At 36.8% G+C, this 14158-nt stretch overlaps 1 long non-coding RNA gene across 3 annotated transcripts in view; it reads right to left on the bottom strand.

The window, feature by feature from the left end:
• Window positions 1-14158, bottom strand: part of LOC134475435 (uncharacterized) — a 98876-nt gene that overhangs the window by 31469 nt on the left and 53249 nt on the right. The window contains exon 6 of one of the 3 annotated variants that reach the window (XR_010046550.1): window positions 2446-4562. The exons of the other annotated variants lie outside the window; for them this stretch is intronic. This is a non-coding gene — a long non-coding RNA (uncharacterized LOC134475435). Of the gene's footprint in view, window positions 1-2445; window positions 4563-14158 lie in introns of those variants that run through there. 3 annotated transcript variants of the gene reach the window in all.

Genomic DNA, 14158 nt, shown 5'->3' with positions numbered 1-14158 from the left:
AAATAAGGGGAGAATTGTTTGATGAAAAATTTAAGAAAACATAGAATACATGAAGCAGATTCAAAGAGATTACCAGGAAATTAAAAACTCTATGGAAAGATGGCAAATCAGCTTGAAAGAAACTAAGGATAGATTATCCAAACTGGAGGACAATTTTGCAATGTGGGACTATGAAAGGGAAAATTTCTTAAAAATATCAAGGAAACAAGCAGTAACAATACAAAGTCTAGAAGATGACAAGAGGATCTATAACTTGAAAATAAAGAATGTAAATGAAGAAGCAGGGGTACAAACAAAGGAACTACAAAGGCTATTCACAGAAATAATTAAGGAAAATTTCCCAAACTGGGGAAAGGAAATGATATTCAGATCTATGAGGCATTCAGAACTCCAGCCACCTACAACCAAAACAGAACTATACCTAGCATATAATAATCAAGATCCCAGAAATTCAATATAAGAACAGAATATTAAAAGCTATTAGAAACAAGAAATGTATTACTTAAAAGGGAAAGCCCATCAGAATTACAGCAGACTTCTCGACACAAACCATCAAATCAAGAAGAGCTTGGAGTGAAGTATTCCAAGCCCTGAAAGAAAATAACCTCCAGCCCAGATTGATGTACCCTGAAAAATTGTCTCTAGAAATTAATGGAGAAACAAGATGCTTCCAAGACAAAGAGGAACTGGCAGAACTCATGACCACCAATCCAACTCTACAGAGAATACTGCAGGTCATCCTAAAGACAGAGAAATGTACCAGGAACAGTACCAGAGAGACTTCAATGAATGGAGCAGAAAGCAAAATGAAGAAGACAAACAAACAACTAATGACAGAAAAAGAGCACAACAGAAATGAGGCAGAGAAGATTGGCTACAATCTAACATAAATGGCCTTGATACATTAAATTTTAAAAAAAGAGAATCACAGGCAGAGTAGATCAGGAGGTAGGGTCCACCGAGACACTCTCTATAGGAAATATAATTAACCTGAAAAAGGGTATATGGACCAAAAATCAAATATGAGTAAACAATGCTCTATGTGACAGGGAACCAGAGAATAATAGGGGCAACTAGACCAGTATTTCTGGATAGTTTGGAAAGACAGGCTTTAATGGGTAAAAGAATACAACCAGAGATCAAATTCAGGAGGAAGAAGGTTCAGAACCACTTAGGTAAATAGCAGCCCCCCCCCCCCAGTTTAAAACAGACGGTTTTGGTGAGACCCAAAAATGCACAGTACACCCTGGGGGAGAAAGGAGAGGAATAACCTTAAAAAAGACAGCAGAAGATATTGTTAATAGTGTATCAGGAATTAAGCCCATATTACTCGCACCATTCTACTTAGATAGAACTTATTCTGTCCCAATTTGTCTATAAACACTAGATCTGAGGGCACAGACAGCTATCCCAAAAATATTGGGATATAGCACAATAATCTTCTTTAACTTCCTATTAACTTAAACTGGAGTCCTGTATAACTTATACTGTTTTATCATGACTGATCTTAGTTAAATCTGGTTTATTTGATTGTTATTTGCTATCAACAGATTTTATTTAAAACTGTTGTGATTGATAGTATCAAGTCTGAGAGTATAGACAACTACACTGAAAATGGCAAGATTCACTATGATACCCATTCTGATTTGATTACTACCTGTTTTTGTAGTTTTATACTATCTACAAAGTTGTGTTTCTATTAATACTGTTATGTACTGATATATTCAATTATATTATATCTGATAATATAGACAATTCTATCAAAGATAACAAGAGACAACACAGTAATTGTGGTAGAACTCCTGTAGAGCGGTTTTATATGTCTTTCATTTTATGTGTGTATAGGAATATCTTGTTCTGTCCTGCTCTGTTTTCTTTCTCTTTGTAATACAGAAAGGATAGAAATACATGTTAAGAATCATGTATGCGTAGAACCTATAAACAGTTTACAAGAACTGTTCTTATGATACATGATGAAATGAACAAATACTTTGAAGAAAAGGAGACACTACAGTACACAGTGCTGCCCTCGGAGTGTCATGATGTGAAATCCAGCAATGCTAGTATTCTTTGTTCAGAGTGATTTTAGATGGCTTTGGTTTGTTTTATCTCAACATAAATGAAGATATACATCACTGCATGTATGTTTAAATGTATAGGATTGATAACCATGTGTTGCTATGTTTTTGTTGGATAATTGTACGCAACTATTTGCAGTCTCGCTGTTTGAATTCCCACTTATTATGTTCCACTTTTGTATCTTGAACAATTATTTGTAAGAGGAAAATATGTAAACATCAACTAGTGATTTATTACTGTTTGTTTTTTCTTTGAAAGTATGTATTATTTCTACCCATTTTCTGTTTTGTTTAGTCTTTCTTGGAATAAAATTCTTTAAAAAATTTTTTAAAAAAATGAACCTGAGAATTGAGCAGGGGTGGAATAGAAAAAGAAAAAATATAAAGAAAAAGAGGATAAAACAGAAACAGATAAAGAGGGGAAGAGAGGTTGAAAAGAGGGTAGGAGAATAGGGACGAAAAAGGGAACAAGATGTATCATGTACAGGTACAAATTCCCTACAATGAATGCAACCATTATGCTTATCTAAACTGTACCAGTAAACTTAATTATTAAAAAAGAACCAGAAGTCTTCAAATAAAGTTAAAATAAAATTAAGGCCACATAGCTAGAACTTGACCCAGTCTAGCTCCAGAACTTGTCTTCCTGACAACGATGCAATCCTACATGATTCCTCTGTGGACTAGAGGGACTTGGAACACCTAGATCGTTTCCTCCCTTTATTTGGAGAACTGGGATGACTGCTCTGCAGATGCATTTCCTTAAAGCAGTGGAGACAGCGACTTAGAGTGATGAAAATACCACTCTGCTCCTGCAGAGTAGGAATCATTAAAATGGGAATCATATTTGGCTTGAGCCCTATTCCAAAGGAAGAAGATTATCTGAAGTTTTCTACAGCTGGACAGGAGAGTGGGTGTGAACCACAGTCTCAGGAAGATAGTGCTGTTTCCTGAGTGGATTTCAGTTTACCTGAGACCTTGGAAAGTGAAACGCTCCAGGAAGTAAATAGTAGCACCTGAGACAAAAGGAAAAATCATTCAGACCAACTTTAAGATTTTGATGTCTTCAGTTGTTAGAAATGTTAAAATATTAATTATTTCAATCACTAAATTTTTTGGAGCCCTTTTAAACTTTCTGCCTAGAATAAAGGCTTCATTCCACACTTTGCACCCATGAACTCTGCTCTTGTGGCCTGTGGTCTGGGTTTAGTACCTACTCTCTAAACAAAGCTGTGTTCACTTGGTGAAAGTACTTAACATCTTGTTCTCACTTATAGAGTGAACATAAAAATCTCTTTCCACTAGAAAGGACATTTAGGACAACCAAAAGAGCCAACAGTGCTAGAAATATTTTGGGCCATGTAAATGCAGGTGAGAAGTAAGTAATGTAAAAATTGTACTAAGGTGACAGTTCTTGGCCAAATGGTCCTTATGACTCACACATCCCTTACATATTTACACTAGAAATTTGTGGTACATCAAATTGCCTAGATATTTGCCACTTAGAATTTTGAATCTGCTCTGGTGGGAGTGAAGCATTTCATTTTAGTACGCTGAGCTTCTCCTTACTATAAGCAGGATATATATCGTTAAGCAGAATGAGGTCAACTTTTCCAGGCCCAGGCAGTGCTTTGGAATCAGTCTTTACTACTAACATATGGATAGCCAAACAGGAAAGGGGAAGGAATACACAGTCACTGTAAGGGAAGTGAGGACACCAGACATGCAAGCTGGTGCCTCTGCCCAGAGCTCACTAGATGGGGTTTGCAGAAGCTTCCTGGGCCCACGGTCTTTTCTAAAATATGCATCTCCAAGGGCAAATAGAGTGTGAAGTGGACGTGTACTGCTGAAAACTAACTGCATCTGGTTTTAAGCATTCAATGAACAATACTTGCTTTCAGCTTTGCATGAAGTAACTAAACAATTGAACATCCAGTACTCTGGAATTTTCCCAAGGGGTGTAAATTAGAATTGCATAAGCAGCTTACGCACAGGCTACAGTGTTATTCAAATCTCTTCAACTCCATGGCTACCTGTCACTGTCACTATGAACCCACCACACAATGAACAAAGTAGTAAATACTTCTACTTAGTCTTCTTCATTCAATCATTCCTCAAATACATATTAAATGCCTGCTCATATCAGTTATCCATAACTGTATAATGAAGAACCCAAATTTTGATGGCTTAAGAGAGCACATATTATGGTATCATAGCCCACAACTTCCATGAGTCAGAAATCTGGGCACAGGGAAGCCAGATGCTCTGCTTTGGGAACTAAAGCAAAGGGCTGTCATCATCTCATGCTTTGACTGGAAAAGATCCACTTCCAAGCGTGCGTGGCTCTTATCATCTTTGGATTCCTTACAATCTGTTGTCCACGTTCAGTTTCTTGCTCCATCAATTTCTTCAACATGGCAGCTTCTTTCATCAAAGTACAAGCCAAGATGTAGAGTCTGCTAGCAACACAGAGTTGAAAATCTCCTGTAATATAGTCATAGAAATGATTTGACTAGCCACACCCTGTCATCAGAAGGTCCTGTATTAACTGCTTGCCACGTTTGAGGGGAGGGAATTATTCAAGTGTACGAATAACAAAAGACAGCACTGGCAACCGTGTGTGAAGCTCTCTATTACACTTCTCTGCAACAAGCTTTGTGTTGAGAGCTGGAGCAAGGACAAGGAACCAGGCAAAGGAAGCAGCTTCCCTGGATTTCCTTGTCTGGGTTTGAGATAATGAATTATGAAACCCAGGTGATGAAGACAGGGGACAAAGCAGAAAGGCATGGTGACCCAGCCACGCTTCCTTACAGTTTCTGAGTCAAGTGGATGAATGGGAGATGAGCCTCAGATTACTCCTTTAGATTTCACTAGAACAACTCTCAATATAAACAAAATATGTGATTGGTAGTAAGAAGCAATTAGGAAAAAATAGCTCCTGTGTTAAAATGGCTAATTCACATCTCTTTAGAGGAGGAGAATGCCTTTCATCTAATTACAAATGTGTTCTGAGGTGCACATTTCCAGCAGTAGGTCATACTTTATCCTACAGCCAAGCCCAGGTACAAATTCCTTCTTGAAAGCACGTTTGGCAGGAGAAGATCCTACCATTATGAGTTAAAGAAAAAAATAAGGGGAAGCTGCAGAACAGGGGTAACAATAGTGTTCTACTGTGACCAGCAGAGTCATTGCCCTTCAAAGATGTTACACCCCAAACCTCAGGATTTGAGAGTATGTTCCTTATCTGGTGAAGGGGGGTTTTTCAAATGTGATAAAGGCTAAGGACTTTTAAATGGGAAAATTATCCTGGATCTTCTACATAGGTCCAATAAGTCACATGAGTTCTTAAGAGTGAAATAAAACAGAAGAATATGGGAGAGAATTGCAATAATAAGTCTGCAGAAATTCAAGACAGAGGAGACAGAGGAAGAAGGCCAATAGCTAAGGGCTTAGGTGGCCTCTAAAAGCTGAGACAGCTCTCAGTGGATAGGCAGAAAGCACACAGAGGCCTTGCTCCTACAACCGCAAGAAATTCAATTCTTCTAAACATGAATGAGCTAGGAAATGAATCCTTTCCTAGAGCCTCCCAAATGAAAAAAAGCCTGCACTTTGATCTCAATCCAGTGAAACCCACTCAGTCTCCTGACCTATGGCACTATGAGACAGTCAGTTTGTGTTGTTTTAAGCTGCTGAGTTTGTGAAAATTTGCCATGACAGCAATGGGGAAAATAACTAATGTACTTTTGCATAAGAGTGCTTATGGTGTTCAATTCATGAATACATAAAGTAATGGAGCTGCATTGAGCATAGGGTGAGTACTGTGCATATGTTTGCTATTAATGTGACCCTGAAACCTAAGAATTATTAATTTACAGATGGAAAAACATGGCCCAGCTGTAAGTGGCTTAAAGAATGTCTCCACTTTTTCTTTCCAAATAAATCCCTCCTAATGATCATATGCTGTCATGTAATAAACCACAAGTTTCTGATGCCAGAACCTCAAAGGAAGGTGATCAGGGAGCAATTTTTTAACACTAATCAGTAGACTCAATAAAATACCCACTGACCTTTTAAGATCTGACATTCTACTTTTTCATCTGGTAGAGAAATTTTCTCCTGAATTTGGTTTAATACACTTAGTACTTTAATCAGATTTGGATCATATGTCAAACCTCTAAAGAAACCTATTGCTCACAATACTCATTTATCTTGCTATTACCAGGGTATTATGGTTTTTCCTCTTCCTGTGTTTATTCACACTGTGTGCCCAGCACTTGCACCATAAACACCTGGTTGGCATGTGCAATAAATAGTTGCTCAGCAGCTGTTTGCAATAGAATCGTAATAAGAAATATCAGAGTGTTTTTATGCTCTTTATTTTGGTGAGTAGTTTCCACACTCATTAACTAATCCTTGGGAACAGTACATCTGTCAGTAGTGAAGGCAGTTAAGAGTTTTAGTAGTTGGGGGGATTAAAACACAGGCATAAACAAATCTGACAATAAAGGGCAATGCCTAATATGATGGAGATCGTAAGTGTACAGTGTGTGCTATTATCTCAGACTGAGGAAGAACAAAGGAATAATCGTGAGTCAGAAAGTCACTGTTCTGATTCTTCTGACCACTCACAGAAGGAAATCTCACTTCATGCTAGAGGATTTTTGATATCATTCTCGGACTGGGTTTGTTTCACTTTACAACCTCAAGAGAACGGCATCAGACTGAGAGGCCCAGGATGCCCCAGTGTGGTGCTAGATTTAATTACAAGGTTTGGCTTCACTTGTGTTTATCACCATGGATACCTTGTGTTCATGACCAGTAAAATGTTTTTCCATTTTCAACAGTGATAAAATGTGAAAAGTACTTAGCTTCAATTTACAAAAGTGAGTCCAGTTGTAAATTTAAAAAGAGTAAATACTGCCCCACATGGTTCATTGATACGTTACCAATTTCAAAAGCATTACAGGAAGAATTGGGGTTTGGGAAATACCACGATGCAATGGATTGAGTGTAAATGCTTAAGTAATAATATTCGGGAGGAAGAAGACACCAAATAGGTAGGTCAGGTTGTGAAAGACCGTCAGGGAAGAAGGGGGATTTTTCGAGGGGCAATGAGAGCACAGCGGTATAAGTCGAGGTCAGGTCTACAGGGTATCAGGGTGACCTCAGATGGCAGTGAGAAGAGCATTTTCACTCAGGTAAAGATGTGTGAGTTCACCTGTCATGAGCCGGAGCAGGCTTTTACTCCTTGCTGATTCTGTCCTCCACTAGGTCAAGTGAAAGGTGAAGAGTCATCTGCTTCTCTTCAGGAGCCAATCTTGAGTTCATTTTCAGGTATCCTCATGGTAACACAAAGTTACTTTTTTCTACACTGTCAGATCCCTTGATAGCAGGCTGCTGTGCTTTTCTCATTATTCTCTTCAAAGTGTCTACAGTGCCCACCAGCAAAGTCTCCTTGAGTTAAAACCAACACTTGCTTATTTACACACCAGTTTTACTATTTGCAACATGAAACTAAGAAGTAGTTCCATCCCTTACAGGGAGCTTAGTAGTGATCCTGCAACTCTAGGAAATTCTGTCAAAGGAGTTTAACCAAAAGACCTGTAGTTTTCTTTTTAAATTGTAAATAAAAATTCTCTTTTATATCTAAGAATCTCCCACACACCCATTCTAAAGATGTTATATTATATAGGCAATTCTATTAGAGATAGTGGGAGGCATTATGGTAACCATTGTTGATCACCTAGTATTATGCTTTTACATTATCTATTACATCCACCCTTTTGATTTGACTGACTCTGTTCTGTTATGTCACATTTGGTTCTACTCTCTTCCAAAAAAGTAATAAGAACTGTAGGAGCAACAAAACCCAAAATGTGTAATTGTCATTGTACAAAAGAGAGGAAAATAAAGTGCTCTAAACGATATAACTGCATGTATATTTAAGTGTATAAGATAGATAATGATATTACTGAGTTTTGTTGGATCATTGAACAGAACCGTTTGCAGTCTCACTGTTGGAATGTCCACTTTATAAGCTTTAATTTTGTAACTTGAACAATTATTTCTAAGATGACAAAATGTAATCCATTAACTAGTGATTTCTTACTGTTTATTTTTTTCTGTAAATCTGTATAACTTGTACCCTTTCTCTGCTTTTTTTTTCTTTTTCTCCTTAAATAAAATTTTTAAAAAAGATGTTATATTATATTCCTTTCCCTGTATTTTCCGGTAATGAGTTAGTTAGAGTTCATGGGCAGAGATAGGGAAGCAGCTGGCTGTGTTAGAATACTTGAAATATCATAGGTATTGAATTTTCTAGATTCAGACAATAAGTTCGTTAAACTCTTACGGATTGGGTACCAGTGTTTTCACACATTTTCAGAAAATATTCTCTAGAACGCAAATGTTAATCCTCGAGTCTAATCTCTTTTTTTTCTGATTTGAATGGTAGGACTTATGTCAAGTCACCTATAGCTCTCTGATCATCATAGAATTGGTACCTGTTTCCTAATGCTTAGGAGGGAATTGCAGGAGCCCCCGCAGGGACAATGGAAGGTGAGTTCGGTCAGTGTTCTGGAAGAGCAGCAGCTTGCTGACTCGATTGGTCTGAGGAACAAGGGGAAGTTTTAGGGAACAAAGAAGTATTTTATGTCACATGCCATTGATATTGTTGATATTGTTATCTATGATGTCTAAAGTCTGATTTAAACACTATTTTCATAATCTGTGTACTTGGTAAAGCAGTACAAAGGGTCATTAACATCTTCACATGAGTTAAAATCTTTTTTGAGGTGTAATGGGTCATATTATATACATTTTGATAGAAAAGACGCTTAAGTCAGAATCTGTTCATGAGAAGGTTAAATTTCAAAATGTAGGCCGTTTTTGAGTGGCTGATGAAGAAAAGCATACATGATATGCAAAATATGCCTATATAGTATATTACAGGCTGTGTTAATTAGCTTTTCACCACTAGGAGCAAATACCTAATAAAAACAACTTGAAGAGACACTTACTTTAGCTCATGAGCTCAGAGATGTCAGTCCATGGAAACATGAAACAAGATGACAGAAGGACTGGGTAGAGATCACTTTATGGTAGCCTAGAAGCAGAGTGTTTCAGAAAGAGTGCAGTGGAAGATTCATCCTCCAAAGTCACACCCTCAGGGACCTCCCTCATGATGGACCCTACTGCCTAACAACACGTTTAGCTATGAGCACCAGTGGTCTATGCAGAGGCCTCCTGACTCACCTTCTCTCTTAATCCTGTCATGAAGACAATTAAACTTAACCATCAAATAGGCATCAAACAATCAGGAAGGACTGCAAACCTCCCTGAATGGACACAGGCCACTGAGAGGACTTAATGGCATATGACATGTAAACATCAGCATGAGAAGAGAGACCATTCTCATAGACAAACTCTAAGAGCCTATTAAGTAGTATTCACTGATTCTTACAAAGAACATTTATTGAATTCCTTCTGTGTTTAATATGCTTTACCAATTGTGTAGGTATGGGCCTGTAAAACTACAGATTTCATTTTTAGCCACTGTGCGTGGTCATAAAAAATAAGGGTTAAGGAACTATTCTCTAATTCAATATTTTATAGTGTATTTTAGCACATAAAAAATCAATACAATGTCATGATGTCATATTAGGAAACTAGAAAGATACTGGAGATGTAAAATAATTGATATTTACTGTATAATGTGGCAGAAAGATTTCCTCCTTCATCTTCTGCAATCTTGTAACTTAATTAATTTTTTTCTTAGCTACTGAGCAGCAGATGAGCAGAAAATTCCCTGCTCTACCATTGTTGAAATTATGTAAAAAAGAACACAAAGTCTTATTCACCAAGAGTTAAATGTGACTTTTTTTGATAAGTTCAGAGATGATTACATCATAGTTGGTCATTTCTAACCACTGTGCTATTCGTCACTTTTCTACACCACCCTCCAAGACAAACTAAAAGGAAACTAGTGTCAGTCTGCAGAACCCTGCATTCTGTCTATACCAATGGTACCTCATTCTCTCATGGATTCTAATTTACCTGAGGTAATTACACTTAGTCCATCAGTCACATTGCGATGTACTAGGCAAAATTAACTATCTGACTGCACAAGATGGTGGGAAATATGTGACAAACTGCTTTCTGAGAGACATTCCTATTACGTCCTGATCTCTGCATCAACTCATTGCAAGTTGTAAAACAGGTCAGCAGTTGCCCTTCTAGATTCTCATTGGAGGATGGTATAGAAGAGTGACAAACAGCACAGGGGTTACAAATGGGAAACTATGATGACATTATACCTTTATTGGTCACAACAAATGGCAAATTCCACTAAGTGGTAGAAAGAAGGATATGGAATTTAAGAAGCCTTGGACTGCTGCAGGGCAATAAAGTCAGCACTCCCACTGCCCTGCTCCAGCAGCTTGAAAGGAGAGGGACATAACAGTGGGGTGTAACAGGGGAAGCTGTCAGAGGGGTAGGGGAGGCCAGGTGTACATGGAAATTGGAGTAGCCTTGGGCTGTCTCTGTCTGAGGGTGCCACACAGAACCTGGGAGAGCAATACAGGGACAAACAGAGTAAGGAGACATGGGTGGGCAGCCACAGGATATAAAGAAAGTTGCTGATTAAAGACTTTGGCCCAAGCCTTCACATATGAAGGCTGAGATCAGCCTCAAATTTAACACTAATCCACATTCAGTATCAGTGGGTTTACCGAGCACAGTTTTGGGCTCTGATTTAAGACAGCACCACATAACTGAGGAAGCAGGAGAATTTTATTGGTTTTATTGTCATTGTTTTGTTTTCCTTTTTTCTATGCTGTTTTTTGGTTGTTTGGCTTTTTACCTTTATTGTTTGTTTTGTTTTGGTTTGCTTGTCTTTTTTATTCTCTTTCCTCAACTATCTTTCTTGATTTTTAGAATAGTTTCATGTGAGTAACACTGACTTTAGTCTTTGTGTTTTGCTTAATTATTCTTTTGCTTTCTGCTTAAATTTTTCTCTCCAGTTTCCTAAAGCTTGGATGATCATTCTTTGTCCTTCAGCCTTGTTTCTACCATATTTTTCTTCACTTATCTATCTATTTTCCCCCATCCCTTTTGAATCACCGCCCATCAGGGGAGTCACTATACTAAAGGGAAACTCAATGTGTACAAGTTCCTGGTTTATGTTGAATTTTGTTACATAATTGCAGATCTTACTCCTATGGTTAAAGATAAAAATTAATAATTACCATAATTTATCAGTTTTTAGGCTATGCTTTATGCTATTTTTATTACTAATGGTACATTTTTGACAGGGTATCACACCTTTTGTGATCAGTTTGTCTCCCTTATATGATAACATCATGATTTTCTGGAGTCATAATCATCCCCATATTTTACTACCAAAGGACAAGGTGCTGAATCATATGGAAAGCAACTTCTCATTCTTTATAAATTAGAAAAGTGAGATCATGGGATAAAAATAAAGACCAAGAACTGCCTACATTTAGAAGACATCTCTGAGGAATAGACATTTCTGAGTGAAGATTAATATTACCTATGGTGATAAATTTATCTAAGATAAACAACTTGCATGCATCAATACAGAAAAAAAATTAAAATTTTCAAAATAAAAAATGACAAGACACAGAAGCAAAATGCAACGCAAGATCTCCAAGACAAGTCCATGGGACAAGGAGATGGAGGAAATCAGAAGCCACCTACCAGAGTGGCATCAGCAGAAGTAAAAAAACAAAACAAAACAAAATAACAACAACAAATAAACCCCAGATGAATAAGGACAAAGAGAAAATCAGATTACAAGTAATCTCTATGGCAAAAATAAAGATATTATTCAAAATGAAAGACTTGTTCAGTGAATCTAGAGTAGACACAAATAAAACAACAGAGAGTGTTAGATAAATGAGGGGAACCATGAATGTCCAACATAGGAGGGAAGTGGAATCCATGAAACAGACTCAAACAGATATCCAAGAGTTTAAACATTCCATTGAAAATATACACAGCTGAATAAACTAAGGTGATGACAAAATAACAGATCTATAAGACAGGATTATGGTTAGTGATCACAGAAAGGAAGAACTTTTAGAAATAGCAAGACACTATAGAAAATCAATCCAATGGTTGCTAGATGATGCAAAGAATGATGTAAGATTGATCAGAGTCAATGAAAAAGCAGGAGACAGAACAAATTAGTTTAAAACCTTACTCACAGAAGGAATGGCAGAAAAATTCCCAAGCATGGAAAAAGAACTTGACATATACATAAGTGAGGCATATAAACTCCAATTAGCCATGACCAAAATAAATCTACACCAGGGCATATAATATTCAAGATTCCAGAAATTCAACACAAGAACAGAATATTAAAAACTGTTAGAGAAAAAGAAAGCAATCATTTATAAAGGAAAGCCCATCAGAATCACAGCAGACATCTCAACATAAACCCTTAAGTCAAGGATAGTCTGCAGTATAATATTTCAAACCTGAAGGAAAACAACCTCCAACCCAGATTGATGTATCCTGAAAATCTATCTTTCAAAATCAGTGGGAAATAAGACACTTCCATGACATAAAACAACTGAAGAAATTCATGACCACCTAATGAGCTCTCCAAAATATTCTGAAGGATATTTTAGAAATAGATAACAAAGACTACAATTTCAACAACATCAACGGGAATAAGGCAAGGCAAGCAATTAGCTACACAGAGTAGAAAGAGAGAACCAACAACAGGAAAATAATCTGACAAGGATAAGTCAATGCATGTCAGTTATAACCATCAATGTAAATGGTCTCAATTCACCAATCAAAAGAAACAAACTGGAAGAATGGATCAAGAAACAAGATCCAGTAGTATGCTGCACAAAAGAAACACATTTAGCTCAAAAAGAAATCCATAGACTGGAAGTCAAAGGATGGGGCCGGGGATTAGCTCAGAGGCAGCAATACTTCAGATGCACAATAACCTGGAAAAAACAGGGGCAGTTATTTTATTGGCAAACAAAGTGAATGTCAAGCCCAGACTGACACAATGAAGAAGGACAGTACATGCTTGTTAAGGGAAAACTCCAGGAGAGATAATAATCCTAAATATGTATGCACCAAATGTTGGCACACCTAACTATATAAAACAGATGTCAACAGACATGAAAAATAAAAAACGCACTAACATAATTGTAATGGAGAAGGGGCTTCAATATTTGACTGTCACAAAAAGACATGTCAACTAGATAAAAACATTGACAAATAAATATTAGAACTGAACCAAACCTGTGAACAAACAGACTTAGTAGATGTCTGCAGAATGATCTACCCTATACATCAGAATAGATATTCTTCTCAGCAGTACATGGGATATTCTCCAAAATAACCACCTATTAGTTCATATAACATGCTTAAGTCAATGTAAAGGAATTGAAATTATCCCATGCATATTATCAGGCCTTAGTGCAATGGAATTGGAAATCAATGACAAAAGAAACCACAGAACTACATAAACACATGGAAATTAAATAGCATACACCTGAACAATCAATGGGTTACAGATAAAGATAAAGAAGAAATTATACAATTTCCAAAACTAAATGATAATGCTGATACAACATATCAGAACTTATGGGACACAATGAAAGCATAAATTTTCTTCATAAATACAAGTTAAGTTTGCAGTAGTGAACTCTCATAACAGGAAAAGAGAGTAAACTAAACCTAATATTGAACTTCAATCTTCTAGACAAAGAAAAACTAATGAAGGCCAAAGTTCATTCTATGGAGAAAATTAATTCTATGGAGAAAATGAAGAAAATAATACAAAGAATCAATGAATTGAAGAACTGGTTCTTTAAAGGATTACATACAATTGACAAATATCTAGCCAACCTTATCAGAAAAAGGAAAGAAATGACTCAAATTCATGCAATTAAGAATGAAGAGGGTGAAAACAAGAGATTCTGCAGAAATCAAAAAGATTATTAATGCCTACTCCAAGAATCTCTACACAAATAAGGTGAAAAACAGAAGAAATGGACAGGTAGTAGATACATGAATTATCAAAGCTGAAT

The sequence above is a fragment of the Cavia porcellus genome, unplaced genomic scaffold (genome assembly GCF_034190915.1).
Source record: "Cavia porcellus strain 051 isolate PalLab524CR breed Dunkin Hartley unplaced genomic scaffold, mCavPor4.1 scaffold_1, whole genome shotgun sequence".
Lineage (NCBI taxonomy): Eukaryota > Metazoa > Chordata > Mammalia > Rodentia > Caviidae > Cavia > Cavia porcellus.
Note: the sequence above shows the minus strand (reverse complement) of the source record. Positions and strands in the feature narration are given on the sequence as shown.